The sequence below is a fragment of the Vespula vulgaris genome, chromosome 17 (assembly GCF_905475345.1).
Source record: "Vespula vulgaris chromosome 17, iyVesVulg1.1, whole genome shotgun sequence".
In the NCBI taxonomy this organism is placed as follows: domain Eukaryota; kingdom Metazoa; phylum Arthropoda; class Insecta; order Hymenoptera; family Vespidae; genus Vespula; species Vespula vulgaris.
Genome location: NC_066602.1, coordinates 956,513 through 978,641, shown reverse-complemented (window position 1 = coordinate 978,641; position 22,129 = coordinate 956,513). Strand labels below are relative to the sequence as shown.

The window sequence follows — 22,129 nt, the reverse complement described above, 5'->3', positions numbered from 1 at the left end:
CATAGTGAAACAGAACTATTTCGATTTCGAGAAAGTTCTTCGTCGTGACCATTATAAGTTTTGTCTTCCTATTTTTCTTTCTGTTTAATATCGAACATCTGACGAACACGTTATACAAGGTATTACGGATAAGTTAGAGTCACCGTCTTTATTTCAAAAGGAAGTGCCTTGCTATTGTTTTCAGCATGATGATTTTTGTTATTCCCTAGAAACATTAAAAAAATTTTGAAAAACGTGGATAAACTTAACTAATACAATATAAATCGAACGAAACGTTTCTTTTTCTCATTTTTTCAAATTCGACCTATAACATAAAACAGCACGTCACTTTGGATGAATTTTAAGGACAAACTGAAAGTTTCAAAAGACGATTAGATAATTCTCATAACGATCATTTCGCCGATTATACAATTTTTATTATGAAAAAAGAAATTGGAAGAAAGAATTGTTTGCATAAATAACATTTTTGGCCAAAGTTAGTCAGGTGGTAATTAAAAATGTCGGCAATAATGTTCACAAGATATTTTTATTATGAAAAAATGACAACGAAAAATTTATTCCTTTTCATTTAATATTATCCCTTGGTAGAGTGCGATGAATTAATCAAAACAAAAGCAATCATTGCAATATGTAATTATGCTATATGGTGGATTATTTCTTATGGTAATTAATTGGAGAGGGCAGTAGTAAGGCGAATTAAAAGAGATTGGTCGACAAATCCGTTTCCCCCACTACTATAATTTCCGGTTCTTTCGACGGCGGGATAGGAATTTGTAATTGTCCGGCGTAAAACGCATTCAAATGGATTACGCGAAAAGGAAAATAAATAATACGAATGATTTAATGTAATACATATTCATTATCACTATGTAATAAAAAAAGAAAGAAGCTTGTTAACTTAATTAATACAAAGAGAATAGAACGTAATATTACGAAACAAATTTTAAGGAATATTTCTTGCTGCAAATTAATACTTATAGATGAATATTTTTAACGATAGAAGCGGGAAAAAATTAATAGCCGATTAGCAAAATTATTTATATAATTTCTATATGTAAATTTTAAAGAAAAAAGCGTTAAAATAGAGAAAGGAATGGAAGGTAAAAAAAAAATTATTGTCCAATTAATGGGAGTACATTGTAAAATTTATTTCCTCCCGTACCGCGTCTTTTCGGCTCTTTCTATCAGGTAATACGTGGTATTGATTATCTGCATAGAATGTAATAACCCTTTCCATCGCGCATGGCTTCAGAAATTACCTCAGTCATCTAACATGGCGATTTGCGAAGGGAACTCGCTTGCAGAAGTCATCCTTTCGATAATTGTTGAACGAGTAATACGTAAGTAAGTGCTTAATTATCACGTATATACTTCATACGTCGCAAATTCTAACTGACAAGCAATTCAAACGGTAGAATTTCTTCCTTCTTTCTTGTCTTTTGTTCCTTGTCGATATAAAGTAAATTTATCTGTATTCGTTAGTAATTTATTATAAAATTTCAATACTATATTACGAAAATGAAACTGATTTTTATGATCAATAACATCCTAATTATTATTTTCTTGTTTCTCGTAGGATGTACTTTATATCGCAAAAAATGGCGTGGCCCGATTTACCTTTGATGACTGGACAATTTCAATGAACAATTGAACGTCTACCCTAAGTCTTCACCAATCTAAGAATTTTAATTTATTTCAGAGATATACAAGACTAAACGAAGATGAAAGCAGTTCCAAGAGCCCAGAATTATTGCAGAGGAGCCTAGTTGACCGATATCTGAATTATAATTACGTTCAAAGAAGATACATGGATTTCTACGTTCAACGTGATAATTAAACATTCGACATCTGAAATGAAACACACGTACATCGGTACTTCTTGTTTTTCCTTACATCAGACGATATGTCCTATTTGGATAAGACAAATATCCGACCGTCAACCAGATTAGGAAAGGAAAACGTTTTTCTCTTCAGTCTTATGTTTAAATGGTAAATCAATCAGTGCTGTGTTTATCAAATATTAAGATATTTTAGAGATAAGATATAGATATTTTATTCTAAAGTGTAATATGGAATATAAATTCTATATCATAGGTACATTTTATGAAAATTTATTGAATTTTTACACAGATTTTATCATGGCGACGAGAGTATTTCTATCGATGAGTGGGTTATTAGGTCTCTTACCTTAAGCAATTTTAAAGGTATTATTTCAATATAAATCAAGAATCCGTATAATTTTCAACTGCTGTAATAAAGAATATTCGATATAGGAAACAAAATGCTTGATGTAGGAGAGGAGGTAAATAATAATAAATGAACAAAATTTCCTCTATTTTTTTTTATAGAATTGTGCGTTACTTGTTATTCGTCATTTAATGTGTCAGATGGTAAAAACGGCGGAGGAAGCTGATGCTGCTTACGAGTTTATTACAAATCTTGCCAATAATCTGAAACCCAAGTTGGTGAGAGAGGAAGCTAATTATCTGGTGTATGAAAGCAACATGTTACTATTGCTAGAACAATACTATAACAACCATCGACTTCAATATTGAATTTAAATAAACGAGGTACGAAGAGATCAGATATAAGTAACTCGTCACGTATCTTATCCAATTTTCTATGTTAATTTCATCTGTTATAATACAGCGCATTGGATCGTGAATGCAGAAGAGTGGTTTAAAAAGCAGTTGGAAATTCTAACCAAGGAAGAAACATCGTTAGCTATTGTTCATGTATGCGTTATCTGATTGAGAATACTTAAGAAGAGGAAAAAGAAGAAAAAACATTTGTGCTTGACGACGAAGCTTGGAAAGACCAATATGGCGCTGTTTTATGAAGCTTGGAACAGCGGTAAGAGGAAATGGGAGAGATTTACATTTTTCAAAGGATCCAAACGTGAGCGGCTTTAGCTGGAGCGTATATTCGATTGAACTCGGAAAGATTTATTGAAAGGTCCTCCGAAGTTTCCCATGAGGCAAGAATCAAAGGGGACTTGACATGAAACTGCGGGATGTATATAATACAGAATAATTTAGCAGACAGGAATAACCAAAAGATTCACCGTTTTTGGAAATAATGACTAGCAGTGGAATACTTTTAAATTAAACGTGAAATAGGAAGTCCACGTTCACGTCATCGTTATTCCATTGATTTAAATTAAGTAATCATCCGATATAATTAAAACGAGAGAAACGTTGAATTTTATATTCCAATTTGTTTGTCATGATATTCACATCTATTTAAAAAATATTCGTAATATTTAATTAGCGTTTTCCATAAATTTTGAAATTGGACGAAGTAATTTGGTCAGTAGCGCGAATTGCCCATTTAATTCGTTCTGAAAAGGATTTAGTAACAATGAATGTCCGTGATACGTTCTCCGTTACTTATCATTAAGTACCTTCCTTTTAAATCTTTCGTTATTAACTCTCTTCATCTGCGTGCGCATCTATCTGCGTCAGTCGAGTGGCCGGGATGGAGTATGCTGTTCTGTGTTCGTGGGTGCGTCTAACTGCTGGCTTATGTTGAATATAAGGAAATAATCCTTTCATTTGCTTTTCTTTCATCAGACCAAGCAGATAATTGAAGTTTAGCTGTACCATTTAATTACCTATGTAGATTCATTGTTTGACAATACAGTTACATATTGTGCAGAGTTATGGACTATATTCTTAGACATCAATTGATTTGGAACATAATATAGGAAATTTAAGATAACTAGAATTATAACGGGGTTATTATTTTGCATTCTCCAATAGGAGGTAATTTTCTAAAAAAATGTATTCGTTCATATGGAAGAATCCATTCTTCCTACTACATCGATCTGCAGAAGACTTAATCAGGGAATTAAATCGTTCAGCTAAATGGATAATTGAATTATTCCGCTAGTCGTTTTATGGAATTGTCTGCTTTGTTTGATGAAAGGAAGACTAATGAAGAAATACCTTTCTTCTTTTCAAAATAAGGGAGCAAGTGTACGTTGACACGCGCACTCATTCCCGCCCACTTGACTCGCGTACGTAAACGCGTACGTGCACGGATGGAGGTAATAATAAATCGTTTAATATGATAAGGCTGGACAGTAGCTATGAGAGAAGGTATTGCGTACGCGCAGATCGTTAAATTCCGATCAATACTCGTTAACAGGGGAATTTGTAGACATGGAGGATCGTATATTTTTGCAAAAAAATTAATATTTTGTACTTTATAGTTTTTTACGATGTCTATGATAAGTGTTGAATCAATTCTTTTTCAACATTATCATCCCTCGCATTATGTACGAAATCTCTCCGTTTTTTGTTGGATGTCGTCACTATCACTTCTATCGTTTTCTTTCGGATTAATATTCATTTTTTCTAACCGTGTAAATGTCTACCTGGAATTCCTCTTCGGTATTACTTACAGCACGAAACTCACTCGTGTTTGGAAATTTTGCGATTCTCTTAATAAAAAAGAAGTAAATAAGTAAACGGATTGGTAGTCTCAAATTGTATATTACGACATCACGGAATGATACATAACAATAATATAATACTTTCCTGGTTTCCTGACTAATTACTCGAGGGATCTATTTATACTACTCGAAGTTTCAATAGGAAGTGAGCTCAGCTTTGAAAATCTCTTTCCCCAGTTTTATGAATACTTGTTTACTTCATCAAATATCACTATATCGTACGAGGCATACTCATGTACTATTACAAACAAATCCTTCTTATCGCTCTCTTTAAGCACATTAGATAAGCGTCCAGACCGCTGTGAACGTACTTCTTTTTCATAAGTATACAATAATCACTATTGTAGTAATTAATTATATTATAAATAATTACAGTTTTATGATTATTTCAGTTAAAGAAGATCAGAATAATTGTCAATTTCATTGAAAGATTCCCAGATTCATGAGATTATTTTGCGTGTACATTAATTATATTTACTGTTACTACATAATTACAGTAGAGGGGAAATTTCTCATCCCTTGCGTTCTAATTAGAGAATTAAAATCCAGAAAGTTTGGTTTTCTAATTTGAAAATGTCACCTTCAACTGTAATTATTATTACTTACATTATGATATAATGCATTATTATTAATGATTATTTCAATTATTAACGTTATATCGAATTAATTGCTATGAAAGTATTTAAATTAACTCACGTACGAAAATTCTTGTTTCCTCTTTCGTAAATCCAAGTTATACTTAAAAATAGTGTTCCATTACTATTGGATATGGACGATACTACTATTTTCGTATTACGTAATTCCTTTTGTGAAATCTTCTTTTCTAAAATATTTCTTCGTCGGAAGGTATATCTTCTTTGGTATTCTTTGAAAACATTGCATCCAATGTTATCTTTCCTTCTTGTAAACACATACCTATTGCTTAAGTTAACAAAGACATCCTTTTCTTTATTACGCAATAGTAATAAAATATATTGCTTCGAATAAAATCCTGTCTCATATTTATTTTTTTTTCGTAATATTACTTTCTTTCCTTTTTCTTCTTCGAGAGAACCTCAGAATTATTTAATGATATATTGCAAAGAATTTAATGTATATTGAAGAACCATTGTTTCCACCGTAACTTTTTGAGAAATACATATTTTTCTGAAGTTTTCTATTGAAATGACACAATAAAAAAAATCAAAAGATCGTTCAATTACTAAGTTACATGAAAAGAATATCAGTCGATCTTACGAAAGAGAACGTGGGTTGTGTTTTCACGACAATATGAGCCCTTCTCTGTTTCGCTGTAGGAGAATAATAACAAGAAGTTGTATATATAGCGAAATTCGATGAAGTAAACAAGCGATCGTAAAACTGGAGAAAGAGATTTTCAAAGCTGAAATCAGTTCGTACTGAAGCTTCGAGTAGTATAAATAGATCCCTCGAATAATTAGTCAGAAAACTAGGAAAGTATTATGTTATTATTATGTATCATTCCGTGATTTCGTAAAATGCAATTATCTCCATATTTGTTTTTTTTTTTATTAGAAGATCGGCTAGATGTCCAAATACGCACACGTCTCATGATATAAGATATAAGCGGTGAATAAGAATTTCAAATAGGCGTTTATACAGCCACGTTAGAAAAAATAAATATTAATCCGGAAGAAAACGATAGAAGTGATAGTTATATCATCTAGCAAAAAAACAAGAGATCTCATCGATGAAAGAGATGCAAATGTAAAAAATTTTCTTCAAAACTTATCATAGATTTCGTAGAAAATAATAAAGGATAAAATTTTGGTCTGTTTATAACAAAATATGTTCTTTAATATCTACGAATTCATATAAACCAAGCATCTCTATAATACATTATGTGCTTTTAAAATTATGATATATATTTTCAGATGTGAACTACGTTTGCTCGATAAAGTACCATCGATTTGCTGAGAGCTAACGTCCGAAAGGGTTCAGGGCAGTTATGGTTATTACGTTTTACGCACATTAATTGCTCAGACGAACGGAAAGGTCGAAAATGAAATTAATTAAGGGGTATTGAGATTCTCTTTTATTAAGGAACAATATCTTTTAATTCGGCATATTACTTTTTTTTTCTTTTTTTTTTTCTTTTTCCTTCACAGCTTATAATTTGAAATTAATTAAAGAATATTGACTATTGACAATTAATTTTTTTTATTTATCTACTTAAAAATGACTATCAATAAGAATTAATTTATCCTTTGTTTATCTCTTGAAACTATCATTTCTTTTCCTGTATTACGCAATAATAAGGAATATGAATTCAGAGAGAATCTTTCTCCATATTCATTTTTTTTCCGTTACATCGTCTTTTTCTCTACGTATTTCATTTGAATGCGCTTTACGCAGGTCGATTAAAATTTTTTGTTAATCGGCCGAAAAGGATATGTGTTCGGAGGAAACGAATTTCTCGACCAATCCCTTTTAATTCGACGTAACATTATTCGTTCGAATAGTGGTACGATTAGACCTTTTTCATGAATACACCTTTTTCAAAGAATCCATGGATGGGGAGTTTTAGCTAGGTTCAAGTCGAAAGGACCGTTGAAGGATTGTCAGACGTTCCATGTGGAACATGAATCAAAGTGAAATTAAGATGGAACTGAAAGTTTATCATCTATCATAAGTAAACCTACGAGAACGATATAAAGACTCACCGCTTTTCCAGATAACAATACTAGCCCGAGAATATTTTTAAATTATACGAGAAATGTTAAGGCCATGTTTACGTCATAGTTATTTCATCAATTTAAATTGAGTAGTATATCCCAATAGAAGAAATTTTGAGTTCAGTGTTTCAAATTATTCTTCATATAGTATTCACGATATGTACTAGAAAAATATTTATAATACTTAGTGTACGTTTTTTAGTAATATCGAAATTTGAACGAATTAATTTGCTGTGTAATCCCAACTCTCTTGTTAGTAAGTTTTGATTGGGTCTTACTGAAAATGCATGTACGTATCGTTAATTACTCTCGGATTAAAAGATTTGTTATTGCCTCTCTCCATGCACGTGTGCTCTTGTGTACGCTTTTGTGCACTGACATGTGGACGGGAATACGTGTGTCTTTCTATCTGCGTGTGAACGGACACATGTTGTCTCATTTTGAAAATAAGAATTAAGATCAGAATCATTTGTTTTCATAGAATTTTGATTTCTTTTGCAAGAAATTTGTTCCTCGATCTATATAAATTCAGATAAAACAAATACCACTACATATATTCCTTGGTGTACCAAAGTGAGACTATGTAATATGTTACACTATATACCACGTTTGTGCGACGTTAATACCGCCCTGTTGCTGCTACCAAACGTTCGAAAGGACGCCGAGTATAAAAGGTAAATACGGAATAATATCAAAATAGAAATCATTCTGTGCTTTTCATCTTTTTACCGAAAGAACGAAGAATTGATATGCTTTTGCTTGATTTTTGATAAACTGAATATTATTATTATTATAGTAATAATTATAATATTTCAAGTTAATGTTTTAGATATAATAGAATCGACAAATGAATTATTTTCATAATCGTAATATTTAAACGATAGTATATTCGCTTAAACATTACGAAGATCGTAACGTGCGAATAACATAAAATAATTTTCAGCTAAAATTTAAATAATTTATGATTTTCATATTGGAATAGTTGCATCTGAGTTTCATCGCTGCGTGTAATGTCAATAAAAACGAACATTGGAATGACTTTGACGGTTACCCTCACTTTTTAAAGGTGAAAACTTCAAACTTAATACTTTTGATAATTTTAAACTCATTTAAACGATATAAATGTACGACGAGTTAAACTATCCACTATTTAAGCAGTAGTAGATTCCGTTAAACATTACACGCCACGAAACACCGACGGAATATCAGATAATTTTTATTTATTCTCTGTTGGACTCGAATTTTGAAATGGCCGTTGTTGGCAACATGTACAGTCAATAAATGATTAGTTTGGACGGTTACCGAATTAGTTTTCCTTTGTACTCCGACGAATAAACATCGAAGCTCTCTCGCTGCCACCCGCAAAGAATGAAAGTTACATTCACGTAGGTGTATATAAGAAAATATATTATATAAGTTTTTCTTTAAGGTAATTGTAAAAAAATGTAATGAACTAACGAAAATATTTGTATCTCTCTCTATGAGTAAACGTAATTAAGCTAGGAATAGATGTACATAGTAGCCATTAATATTTTTCTGTAATGATTTCTTGAATTCTGCGCTCGACTCTTTTCGATGTGTATGTAAGGAACATCAACTTTTCGCAATGTGTGTGGTAACATCGCATCGGAAACTAAATCTTGCGAATAAAAGGAAATATCCGTTTAACACTTTATATCATTTCTACCCTCTTTATTCCTTGAAAGTAAAGCATTATTATTCTTTACAAGATTTAAATTTATTCAAGATATTTTGGGTAGTTGCCGAGAGGTGCATAGTACACAATGAAGCATAAATCCTTCGCTTTCTATTTTGTCTTTATGTAAATTTTCGTACTTCCTTTATCGATTCGATCGTGTGGAACAATTATTACGTGACAAGGAACAATTATCACTATCATCCACGAACAAAAAATTGTAAATAAGTACATGGCTATGTACTGATATAAACAATATTGCGATTTGGACGAAGTAATTTGCTGCGTAGCGCGAATTACCCTGTTGATACGTTTCAATAGGGATTTAATGATAGAGAATATACCTATTATTTTCTCCCTTACTTATCGTCGAGTACCGTCGTTTTAAACCTTCGTTATCTCTCTCCATCTGCGTGTGATGTGGTGCGCGCTTATCTGCGCAAGTCAAGTGGCCGGGAATGAGTGCGCGGTCTTGTGTGCGTGTGTACGCACACCTGTTGTCTCATTTTCAAAAAAAAAAAGAAAAAGAAAAGGAATTTTCTAATTTGTTTTCCTCTCAACAAAGCGACTAGACAATTGAATAATACGATAAGCTATATAATTCAATTACTTTATTATTATTATTTAACTGCATCATTTAACTAGCCAGTTAAGTCTTTTGCAAAGCAATGCACCACGTAACTGATTCAATTCTTTCATACGAGCGAGTAGATTTTTCTGAAAATTTATTTCCGAGCGAAGAACAAAAGAATGAGCTAATTATGCACTATATACAAGGTTGCGTATATTGTATTGCGCTATATGGCGTATGTTATGCCCTAAACTAGTTAGTTCTTATGAAAAAATTATATTTCTGCAATCATTTATTATTTATTACGTATAACCGAGTGTAGCAGTGATTTTATTGTATTTCTAGTAAAATAATATTTGTATTTTGCGAATGCATTATCCGAATGATTTCATTTCTCGATAAGCACAGATATAATATAATACTGATATAATAGAGTGCCTAACGTTATAGAGATCTATCATACTTTTTTTTATTTATCGTTACTCGACTAACTGATCGACGTGGCGCTAAGCATAATTTATAAATGTTATAGGAAATAGCTCTCCATGAAATAATCTTTCCTTCTGAATAGAATCTTCTGAATCCTATTGTCTAGGCAATGTCATTGTGTTTTTCACGAAAAATAAATAAATATCAATAAATAAATGCGAAAAAATATTCACTCCCCAAAAAGGAGATAAGCAAAATTAAATTTTTACAAAGTAAAATAATCGAAAAGATATAGTTATGGAGGATGATCGATAGGAGGAATCAAAAGCAGAGATGGACTCAAAAAGAGAAAAGAACGAAAAAACAAAAAAAAATTCACCATTTACGATAGTTTCGTTTCAAAATTATTGGCAGCATTGTAATGAGATAACCGTGGATGACATAATATCTCGATAATGAATGAAAAATAATGACAGAAATAAATGATAGGAAAACCTTGATTTGATACTTGAATTTATTGTATTCATTGAAACGGATTAAAGATGTTGGTACTGAATCTAGTAGTCTTCCATGCAAGTTCTTGGAAGATTCAAGAGAGGGAAAATCCAAAAGAATACATAAGCCCCCGATCAGGCGGCATAATGATATTTCTATGGTACATATCACTTTAAACAAGATGCTTTCGTTAAAATAAATCATATTACTATTTTTTTTTGTTTCGATCTATCAATCTGAATGCATTTGTCAAGGATAATTTTTTTTCTACAGTCAGTTGCGTAAAACGTAATTAATAATACAGGGATGTAGAGCTATTTTTGTAGTTGCCTTTAAGTTTATTACATACTGTTAAAATTTACATTAGCGATAATTTCGTATAACACTTATTCTTATATACAGACTTTATGTGTATGTGTGTTTAAACATACACACACAAACACACATATAACATAATAGTATAACAATTAAATACATTTGTATACATACATATTAATATAATTGTCAACATATATATTTAATATATTATGATAAACTATTTATCTCGGCGTATGCATCTCTAAGTATGTAAATCAATTTACGATTAAAAAGAAAATTAAACCATAAAATAAATTAAAAAAAGGAATTTTAATTAAAAAGAAAAGAACAAAAGAAAAAAGCAAATAAATAGGTATTCAGAATTCATTCAAGAAATGAAAATTTATGCTTATTTATCTTTCTTCCGAGCAGGATTAATAAATTTTTGAGAGAATTTCTGAAAAATTAAGAGAAAAGTAAATATAAATCAAAAATCCAGTTTACATATACCGCAAACATAGAGAATATGAAATTGTAATACTTTCTGAATACATATTTGTTTGCTTTTTTTTTCAGGCTACTTTGTAACAATTATTTTTCTTTTTAACCCTTTGCACTTTTTAACCCTTTGAATTATTTTCATAACCGTAATATTTAAACGATAGTATATTCGCTTAAACATTACGAATATCGTAACGCGCGAATAACATAAAATAATTTTAAGCTAAAATGTAAATAATTTATGATTTTCATATTGGAATACTTGCATCTGAGTTTCGTAGCTGCGTGTGATGCCAATAAAAACGAACATTGGAATGACTGACGCTTCGCTCTCACTTTTTAAAGGTGAAAACTTCAAACTTAATACTTTTGATAATTTTAAACTCATTTAAACGATATAAATGTACGACGAGTTAAACTATTCACTGTTTAAGCAATAGTAGATTTCGCTAAACATTACATGCTATGGAACACAGACGGTATATCAAACAATTTTAATTTATTTTCTATTAGACTTAAATTTAAAAATGGCAGTTGTTGGTAGCGTGTAAAATCAACAAATGAATGACTTGGACTTTTAGATTGCGAGTTACCAGATCAGTTTTTTGTACTCCGACGAATAAACATCGAAGTTCTTTCGCTGCCGCCTGCAAAGAATGAAGAAAATTACATTCACCTACGTGTACATAAGAAAAAATTGAATAAGTTTTTCTTTAAGGTAATTGTAAAAAAATGTAATGAATTAGCGAAAATGGCTGTGCCTCCCTCTATGAATAAACGTAATTAAGCAAATTATTATTATTAAAGATTTTGGAAGGTACAATTCATGATAACTCTTAAGACGTAGTATCCTATCGCTATTGATCGAATGAAATACACTTTTGTAATAACCCTAATTAATTAAAATAGGAGACTGTTAAATGTTAACATCCAAACGTGTTTTTATATTATTGCAAATATTTTACTAAGTTTCCTTAATAAAACACCAACGTATGCACCATTAGGATCAAAAGTGTTAAAGTTCTCTGGTTTTATGCAACATGATATGGGAAGCCAATCGCTGTGATCATTGTCTCCATATCAGTGAGACTACAAAATGATCCAATTAGAAAACTAAAGCAGAATTTTCACAAATTTTATTATTATAATTATTACTCGTTAATGAAGAAAATGAAAAATTACTTACAGTAGTTTGCCAGGAATGGATGTATATAGCAGCCATTATTATTTTTCTCTAATAATTTCCTTCTGTTCTGCAATTGACTCTTTTCGACTTGCATATAGAATATCAACTTTCAACAATCTGTGGTAACACCGCATCAAAAACCTTTTTCCTTCTATTTCTCTTTATACAAATTTCTATATTTCCTCCGTCGATTCGATCGTGTGAAACAATTACTACGTGAAAAGGAACAATTATCACAATCATCTACGAACAAAAATTAGAAATAAGTACGTACACATATACTGATATAAACGAAGATCGATATAATTATTTCGATAGATCTGTCTTACTAATTTTTCCGAGAAGCTCCATTATATGAATACTGATGTCAATAACGATAATATCAATAGTATATATCACATATATGAACATTCAAATATTTTTAATTTACTCCTTCCGAATAGTTCTATTGGAACTATTACAATGGAATGATTTTCATATTGACATTAATAAATATTGATCCTGAAAAAATTTTGATGCCTTAAATATCTTTTTTTGTTAAACATACTTCAGTCTTCCGAAAATATAAAAAATATTCAATTAATCTTTTAATATACCTAATCAGCGTCCAAATTATTTATGCAAAAATTTGAGTCCATTTTCAAAATTTTATTTTTATCAGAAAAAATGTCAGAATCTCCTTAAAACATTCTGAAATGAACTTTAGATTCACGCAAACTGATAGTATAATAATTGAAAACGAAAACTAATAGGTCTCATCGCAAAAGTAAAGGAAATCGGTTCGGTTGCGGATATGTGTCTCCGGAAGACACGTCGTCTCTACGTTCGTCTCTTTGTATTCTTATCATGGAATCATGAATCTCTATTCTAATTGATTAGCTGACCGGCAAACAAGCAATTACTAGTTTCAGACAAGCAATTCACCTAGTTTGTTAGACTCTTCAACAGGTAGTATCATTGAAATAGCAAATACGGAATAATATCACGGAATAGCAAACAGATGCGCAACAGTTGGCTCTATATACGATTATACGATTGGATCGTATAAATGTCTAAAAAGAAATATCCTAATTCCGATAACCCCTAATTAGCCTTTCTCCTCGGTTTAATATTACACAATAATTCAAAATTATGCAACAAGTAAAAGATAATTCACACGTAAAATATAGTATCTAATAATAATAAAAATAAGTTAACTATAGCATGAAGAAATAATAAGAAACTACGCAATTTTCTATAATCTACTATAAAACAATATATCGTAGTATTGGATATGAAGTTGTATAAAATAATGCATAACGTAGCGTCTCTAATATAACTTATAGATAGGATATAAAATTAACCTATTGTCCATAGCATGCAATATACAGAACAAAATCTTATGAAAATTAATCTTCGCGTTAGATACTATAAAATTTAAATAAGATGCAACTTACCAAGAAAATAATGAATATTATTAGCGAATCCCATTATCGAATCCAAATATGCAGCCAATGTTCAGGTACTACGGTTTAATTGTTAATTATCTTTTCTTTCTTAAAGTTTGGTCTGGACACGATGTTGCCTCGATTAAAAATAAATTATTCCAAGTTTTCGATTAACTTTTAATTATTTTCTTTTTTTTCGCCAATTTTGTCTTCATATTCCGAAGAAGTAAATGTTTATCAATAATTTGATTACAAATGATGTATCCTAAACAAATATATGAAAATGTGAATTCGATATCAACTGATCCACTTTCCTAATACACACTCGTTCGCTTCTTTTTTTCTTGAATTTAAATATCTATTTTCACTTTCTTATCTTTCAATTTTCTTTTTCAACTTACATCTATTTACTTCCTTCTTAATTAATAAGACAGCGCAGATAATTTACGAAATAATAGATAAAAATATAAATATATGCGCTCGTAGTTTGCCTCTAATATATACATCGTAAGTAAGGCATTATAGAAAAAACAGATGGATAAGTGAACATATATATAAATATAAATCGATACATATATGAAATAATGGATGTATCGAATGTTCCTTTCGACTGAAAAGAATAGAGAAAATTCCATTAAGAAACGTTGTAGATAAAAGAGAAAATATTTAAATTAATTTTAAACAGAAAGTAATGAACTTACTAAGTAATAGGGAATATAATTGTGCTTCCATTGATAATCAGAACATTTACAACTATCTGTAAAAAAACAAGTAGTACTTAATGAAGCATTACGATTCATAGATCGAAACACCCTTTTATAACAATCCGATAATTAGAAAAGGAGTCTCAAATTTAACATTCCAAGTGATATTTATATTATTCCAAATATTTCACTAAATTTTCGTTCAAATAACTCGAATTATAATACTTTCTCTGTATAATATTATACAATAATATACCCAAGAAAACTGCACGGTGTAATATATAGTGTAAAATAATAATAAGATATACAACTTTCTATAGTATATTATAAAACCATATGATGGTATATTATAAAGTATAGTATAATATAAGCAGTATAGCATTGAACACAAAATTGTATAAAATACAGTATAAAACGTTAATATTAAACGGTATAAAATTCAAATAACATTTTACTAACCGATAGTGTGTTCTGCAGAATCTTCTAGATACTATCCACTATTTTCACTGGTCAGGAGCTTATATATTATTCTGATTCGTTTCTGTTTGGAATATTATTTGGACACTCGCAGGAACTTGCTGGTAGCACGATTCGAAACGGAATAAACGGTTTATTCAACTTCCGCGGATGGCTAGCAACATCTCTTATATCGACTCGAGCATGCGCTGTTTCGTTTAACCTTCTCTTTTCTATATATTCACGAAGCTAATATCCCCGATTATCTCTTCATAATGTTAGCAATAATTTTGGATCGATACTACCGTTTACGGGAACTTTCCTTTTTGCTTTTATTTCTTTTTTTTCTTTTTGATTCTTTTTTCCCCATTTGATTCCACATGTGATTCACTATGTAAAAATCGAATTGCGTTTATCTACTTCCCGAGTAGGAAAATTTTTTTGACATTTAATTATTCATATTTATTTATTTTGTGCGAAGAGAATGTTGACATTGACCGAATTGAAATCTATTGACCGAATTACGATGGCTAGAAAGAAGTATAATAGATCTTTACTAAGCTGCAGGAAAATTATAACAGTGTTAGATTCTATGTGCGCCTATTCAAAATCATAATTTTGTCCTTTATAATTTTTTACGATGTCTATGATAAATGTTGAATGAATTCTCTTTCCATATTATCATCCCTCGCAGTATATATGAGATCTCTCCGTTTTTTTTGCTTGATGTCATCACTATCACTTCTCTCGTTTTCTTCCCTATTAATATTCATTTTTTCTAATCGTATAAATGTCTACTTGAAATTCCTCTTCGGTATTACTTATGATACGAAACTCACTCGTGTTTGGAAATTTTGCCATTCTCTTAATAAATAAAAGAAATAAGTAAGTAAACGGATTGATAGTCTCAAATTGTATATTACGAAATTACGAAAGGATATAAACCAAAAGAATATTACTTTTCTGATTTTTTGACTTATTAGTCCAGTTATCTATCTATTCCACTAGAAGTTTCAATGCGAAGTGAGTTTAGCTTCGAAAATCTCTCCTCAGTTTTATGATTGCTTGTTTACTCCATCAAATATCACTGCATCGTACGAGGCGTATTCGCGTGCCATTGCAGAGAAGCCCTCGGACCGTTGTGACCGTACTTCTTTTTTGTAAAACCGACTGATATTCTTTTCATATATCCTGGTAATTTGACCATTTCTTGATTAACTAATTGTGTGGTTCTCTTGGAGGGAAAATACGTGAAAGGTAAGAAAGTAATATTAGGAAGCAAAGAAATATGACGAAAGATTTTCTCGGAATACATGTTTTTTATTATTGTATAATAACAGAAGGAGTTCTTCGATAGTTGGAGCAATATGCATTTGTTTACAAAAAAAGATCGTAATATTTTGAGAAAATGTTTTCAAGTAATATGGAAGTAGATATAAATTTCGACGAAAAGATTTTCTTACGACAGAATTGTTGACGATAAGAATTACGTAGTATTTACATGGTACGAAAATTGTGATACCATTAGTAACTAATAATATTAGAATACTATTTTTAAGTATAAGTTGGACTTACGAAAGAAGAAACATTGCGAATTTCGTATATGAATATCCGATTAATTTCATAGGAATTAGTCTTGATAATTACAATAATTATTATTATAATAATTAATTATATTACAAGTAATTACAGTTTTATGTGCTTATTTTAATTAAAAAGGAGACGAATTATTATTAGATTCTATTATAAGATATATATAAGATTCTCATTAGGATATTCCAAGATACATGAGATAATTTCCTTTGAACAAAGAGTATATATAATAACATAATAAAGTATATATAATTACATAATTATAGAAAAGGGGAAATTTTTTATCCCCATGCGTTCTAGTTAGAGAATTAGAATCTAGAAAGCTTGGTCTCACGGGACGACATGAGATTAACTTCGCCAGGGGAAGTCATTCCTTCTGTGATTTTCGATCCAGTAATACGCAAATGTGTGTCATACGCGAAATAATCCCTAGCTATTATACGTCCCAGAGAACAGCTTTACAAGTAATACAAACGGTTTAAACACGATTAGATTTAGTAGAAAATTTCATTTCTATATTATAAAAATGAAATTGATTCTGTTGATTCATAACATTTTAATTATTATTTTGTTGCGTTTAGGAGTAGTTGCTGTAGCATTTAAAAGGCTTCATCTGATTTAATTTCGATAGTTATATGATTGAAATGAACGAATGACTTCGATAAGTCTTAACTAATCTACGAATTTGGATCTATTTTAGAGATATACGAATCAAATTATATGGAAAATTGGATAATATACGTGACAAGTTACTTATATCTCATCTCGTTTATTAAAATCCAATATCAAGATCGATGATTGGTATAATAATGCGCTAGCAATGGCGTCACGTTGTCTCCATACACCATGCTTCTCTCGCCAACTTGGGTTTCATATCACGTGAAAGATTTGAAAAGAATTCTCTTAGAAATAGAAATACTTTCGTCGCCTTCATAAAATCTATGTAAAAATTCATTAAATTATTAGAAAATATACCTATGGTATAGATTTTATATTAAATAATGAAGATATCTTACCACTCGATAAACACACCATTGATTGATTTACAATTTAGATATAAGGCTACAGAGGAAAATGTTCACGTATCCTATTTGGATTGATGGTCGGGCGTTTTCACTATCCCTGTTGGACGTATCGTCGAATGTACGGAAGAACAGGAACTGACAATGTAAATGTATGTCACTTGGGACGTCGAATGTTTAATTATCACATTGAGCGTAATTGAAGTTTGTGTATCTTCTTTGGAAGGAATTACAACTAGCAATCAATTAGGCTCCATTGCAATATTTCTGGTCTATAGTAACTGCTTTCTCCTCCGTTTCGTCTCGTATATCTCCGAAATAATTAAAAATTCGTAGATTAGTTAAGACTTCTGATACACATTCATTCATTTTAATTGTATAATTACCAGAAATATATCAGATGATTCCTTTTAAATCGTACAGCGGCTTCTTCTAAACGCATTTTAATTAATAATTAAAATGGTATGGGTAAAGAGAATTATTTTCATTTCTATAATATATAATTGGAATTATGTAATAAATTGTATACAAATGGCCACTTATAAATTTATCCAATAGCGATGATATAAACGAATGTTGCGATGGAAACAATGATTCCTCGAGATTCATTAAATAAGCGTGAGGTTCTCCCGGAGAAGAAATAGTGAGAATATTGAAATCGTACTAACAGATTGATAGGTTGTGAAAATATTCTTTAGGACGTCTGAATTATATACAGATAGCAATTATTTTTAGTATGTAAATATATGGTATTCACTTACATGATATTTTTTGAAAAGTTAACGAAGGAGTGATTTCTATAGACGAGAATCATTCCTAAACTTCCTAAATTTCAATTCTCTAGCTAACAATGTTCTTTCTCTGTTCGTTAGGTAATTTGATAAAGTAAACAACCGATCCTAAAACTGGAGTAAGAGATTTTTAAAGCTGACACCAGTCCGTAATGAAGCTTCGAGTAGATAAGTAGATCCCTGGACTAATCAGTCCGAAAATCAGAAAAATAATATTCTTTGGGTATATATCGTTTGGTCGTTTCGTAACATACAATTAGAGGTAGAAAGAAATTTTCAACGCATTCATTTACTCATTTTTTTTTTTTTTTTTTATTAGGACAATGACAAAGTGTACAAACACGACTACATTACATGATATAAGATATAAATAGTGAAGAGCAATTTCAAAAAGACTAGTATAAATCCAGAAAAGAACGGTAACAATAATAGTAATACCACCGAATATGAAAACAGGAAAAATCTCATAGATGATGATAAGGATGAAAATCCTGCAAAGCTTATCACAGATATCGTAGAAAATTATAAGGGATAATATTTTGTAATGAAATATGCTCTTCAATATCTACAAATTCATATAAATTAAATATCATTACAATATATTGGTTAGTTCCACGGTCACGATATATTATATTACGTAAGTCGATGGACCACGATTGCGCAAAAAATTACCATCTATTTGCTGACAGTTAACATCCGAGAGGGTGCCGAACAAACAGAGTTTTTACATTCTATGCATCTTTATTGCTTTCACAGACGAAAAGGTAGAAGATGAAATTAATTAAGACTTCTCTAACGATCTCTTTTAATTTGACATATTATGATTTCTGTTTTACTACCATATCCATATTCCATAACAGAATATTGTTACAAATGCTTCTGCTTTATTTTTATTGATCTCACCCTACCAAATATTCACATTCCATGAAACGAAATTAATTCTCTTATTAATATTCTCTCATAACAAAAATATCTTGCGGGCGTTAATATACATATTTTTAATTCCTATGTGACAAAATCAGCCAAAGATGTTGTTCATGTAAACAATATCTTCTTTGGTCATAATACAAATAATATGGTGTGCAAAGTGACCAGAACGAGGTGTACCTGCTTTTTTATTATGATCCTAATATATAGTACCTTACAGGAACAAATACATTTATAAGAGAATATTTTCAAAGAATCCTACGTCAAAAACATATTCATCATCTATTATGGAATGTCAAGAAATTGACGTTCGAAGTTGTTCTCCAGTGTTATCATCTAAAAAGATTGTGCTTTAATATTTTTAGATCCTTGTTACAGTTTTTAGGCAATGACATGCCGCTTTATATTATAACTCGAATTTAAAAAAAGGAAGAACAGAAAAATACATATCCATATATCTTATGTGCGGACACTGAATTATATAATAACGATCGGCGGCATTTTACTATCAACGATTATCGACGGTTTCCTAAACATATTTGCTATTTCTTAGCTGTAGTAATAATCAACGTGCTGGGTTCGAAAGGAAGGCATTTCCTTTACAAACGTGATCCGCATAATTATGTTCCATAGCGTCTTCGTTACGTGGTTGCAATTAACAAGGAAGAAGAGGAAGAAGAGGAAGAAGAGGACAAACATTTATAATGGTGTTGACGACGATCCTCAAAGTATTGCCTCAAGGTAATCGTCAATTAAAATAGCGCTGTATTACAAAGCTTCATTCATATGGTGATACGAGGATATGGAATATACGTTATTGAAAGGATTCAAAGGTAAGTGGCTTTAGATAGAGGATATAATGGAGTGTTATGGGAAAGATTTATCGTAGGTTTGTTTGCCGTTGCAAAGGGAATCTGGATTCAAATGGAACTGAAATGGTACTCAGGCAGCTTTATCATTGAAAATGATCAAAGCTGTGTATACGATCAAAGTATTCATTGTTCTTCGGGATAATAACGTTAGCCCGGACACGCTTTTAAATTATGCGTTAATATGTAGAGTACGTTTATCTCACCGTGTCATCGTTATACCGTCAGTTTATATTATTATTCAATATAATTAAAAAGAGAAGAAGTGTTTGGTTCAATGTTCCAAATTATTTGTCAGAATATTCACGTCATGTACTTAAAAATAATGTATAATGTACGTTTTTCAGAAATATAGGTATTTGGACGAACTAAATTATTACGTAGCGCAAATATCTTACGATTGAGATTTAATGAAAATGCATGTATGCGTTACGTTCTTCCATACGTATCGTCGTGTACGTTCGTGTTAAACAATTTGTTATTATCTTTCTCCACACACTGATGCTCTTATATTCTCTCATCCGCGCTAGAGCATGTAAGTGGGAATATGTCCGCGGTTCTGTGGGTGTGCGTGCGTATATCTCCTCGCTTATTTTGACGAAAGGTATTTTTTCGAAAGAAGAAAGGTATTTTTTCAAAAGAAGAAAGGTATTTTGTCGTTCGTTCTCCTCTTATTAAACTAAGCAGCCAATGCGATAATACGATTAGCAGTGTACTTCAATTAGCTATTTAGCTGCATTAATTAATTAGCAGATCGATGTACCACAACTAATTTAGTTCTTTCATACGAAGGAATACTTTTTCCGAAAAATTAATTCCCGACAGGAAAATTTCAAAGAACGATCCACTTATACTGCCAATTATCTGATATTTCATATATTCCAAACTAATTAGTTCCTCGGAAAATGTTACCTTAATCGAATCGTTCATTTCTCATTACGTATAACTCAGTATAGCAACGACATCATTATATATCTAGTAACATAATATTTCTAATTTATTCAGCATTTTCCTAATGTTTTACTCGGATGATTAAATATCTCAATAAGCGTACATATAATAAACATTTACATAATATTTCCCCCAACATAGTAAAGATCTATTATACTTCTTTCTAGCCATCGTTATTCGGTCAACCGATTTACATCGCACAAATCATCAGTTATAAATATTGTAGGAAGAGATTTTCCCTGAGATTACCATTCCTTTTAAATACAATATTCTGAATTCTACTTTCTTGGTAATGTCAACATTCTCTTCGCACAAAATAAATAAATATGAATAATTAAATGCCAAATAAATTAAATGCAAAAATAAAATGCCAAAAAATGAAAAATAAAATGCCAAAAAAATTTTCCTCAACTGAAAGTAGATAAACGCAATTCGATTTTTACATCGTGAAATGATCGAAAAGATACGAGTATGGAGAATCACATGGGGAATCAAATGGAGAAAAAAGAATCAAGAAGAGAAAACAGAGATAAAAGCAAACAGAAATCTTCCTTTTACGGTAATATCGATCCAAAATTGTTGGTAACATTGTGAAGAGATAATTGGGGATCGTGAATATATGAAAAAGAGGGGATTAAACGAAACAGCGCATGCTCGAGTCAATATAAAAGATGTTAGGAGCCGTCCGCGGAAGTTGAATAAACTATTTATTCTGTTTCGAATCGTCCTACAAGCAACTTCCTGGAGGTTTCAAGAGAGGGACGATTTAGAATAATATGTAAGTTCCTGTCCATCGCGATAATGTTACTTATCTGGAAGGTTATAAAAAACGCGCTATCGGTTAGTGAAATCCTATTTAAATTTTATGCTACTTAATATTAACGCATTATACTATATTTTATACAATTTTGTGTTCAATACTACGATATACCGTTTTATAATATACTATAGAAAGATGTATAGTTTATTATCTTCTTGCACTATATATTATATCTAGCAATTTGTCTTGGGTATATTATTGTATAATATTAACCAGAGGAAATACTATAATTTGCGTTATTTGAA

General features: G+C 30.7%; 5 long non-coding RNA genes across 8 annotated transcripts in view; 3 read left to right on the top strand and 2 right to left on the bottom strand.

Annotated features, from left to right (window-relative positions):
- LOC127070091 (uncharacterized) overlaps nucleotides 1-8,817 on the top strand; it is an 82,380-nt gene extending 73,563 nt beyond the window's left edge. For both annotated transcript variants that reach the window (XR_007784018.1, XR_007784015.1), the window contains exon 6: nucleotides 6,349-8,817. This is a non-coding gene — a long non-coding RNA (uncharacterized LOC127070091). The remainder of the gene's footprint in view (nucleotides 1-6,348) is intronic.
- LOC127070148 (uncharacterized) overlaps nucleotides 1-22,129 on the bottom strand; it is an 82,342-nt gene that overhangs the window by 36,547 nt on the left and 23,666 nt on the right. The window lies entirely within an intron of this gene.
- LOC127070098 (uncharacterized) lies at nucleotides 103-5,445 on the top strand. Its single transcript, XR_007784056.1, has 6 exons — nucleotides 103-119; nucleotides 1,218-1,344; nucleotides 1,700-1,989; nucleotides 2,131-2,302; nucleotides 2,388-2,570; nucleotides 2,650-5,445. It is a non-coding gene; the product is annotated as an uncharacterized LOC127070098 (long non-coding RNA).
- On the bottom strand, nucleotides 11,096-15,779 carry LOC127070210 (uncharacterized). Of its 3 annotated transcripts, none has more exons than XR_007784351.1 (4): nucleotides 14,915-15,779; nucleotides 14,453-14,508; nucleotides 12,325-14,361; nucleotides 11,096-11,785 (listed from the first exon to the last, which is right to left on the bottom strand). It is a non-coding gene; the product is annotated as an uncharacterized LOC127070210 (long non-coding RNA). The 3 variants fall into 3 exon arrangements; XR_007784350.1 differs by having other exon boundaries at nucleotides 11,096-14,016; nucleotides 14,153-14,361; XR_007784349.1 differs by having other exon boundaries at nucleotides 11,096-14,361.
- LOC127070206 (uncharacterized) lies at nucleotides 18,250-20,404 on the top strand. Its single transcript, XR_007784342.1, has 2 exons — nucleotides 18,250-18,540; nucleotides 18,637-20,404. It is a non-coding gene; the product is annotated as an uncharacterized LOC127070206 (long non-coding RNA).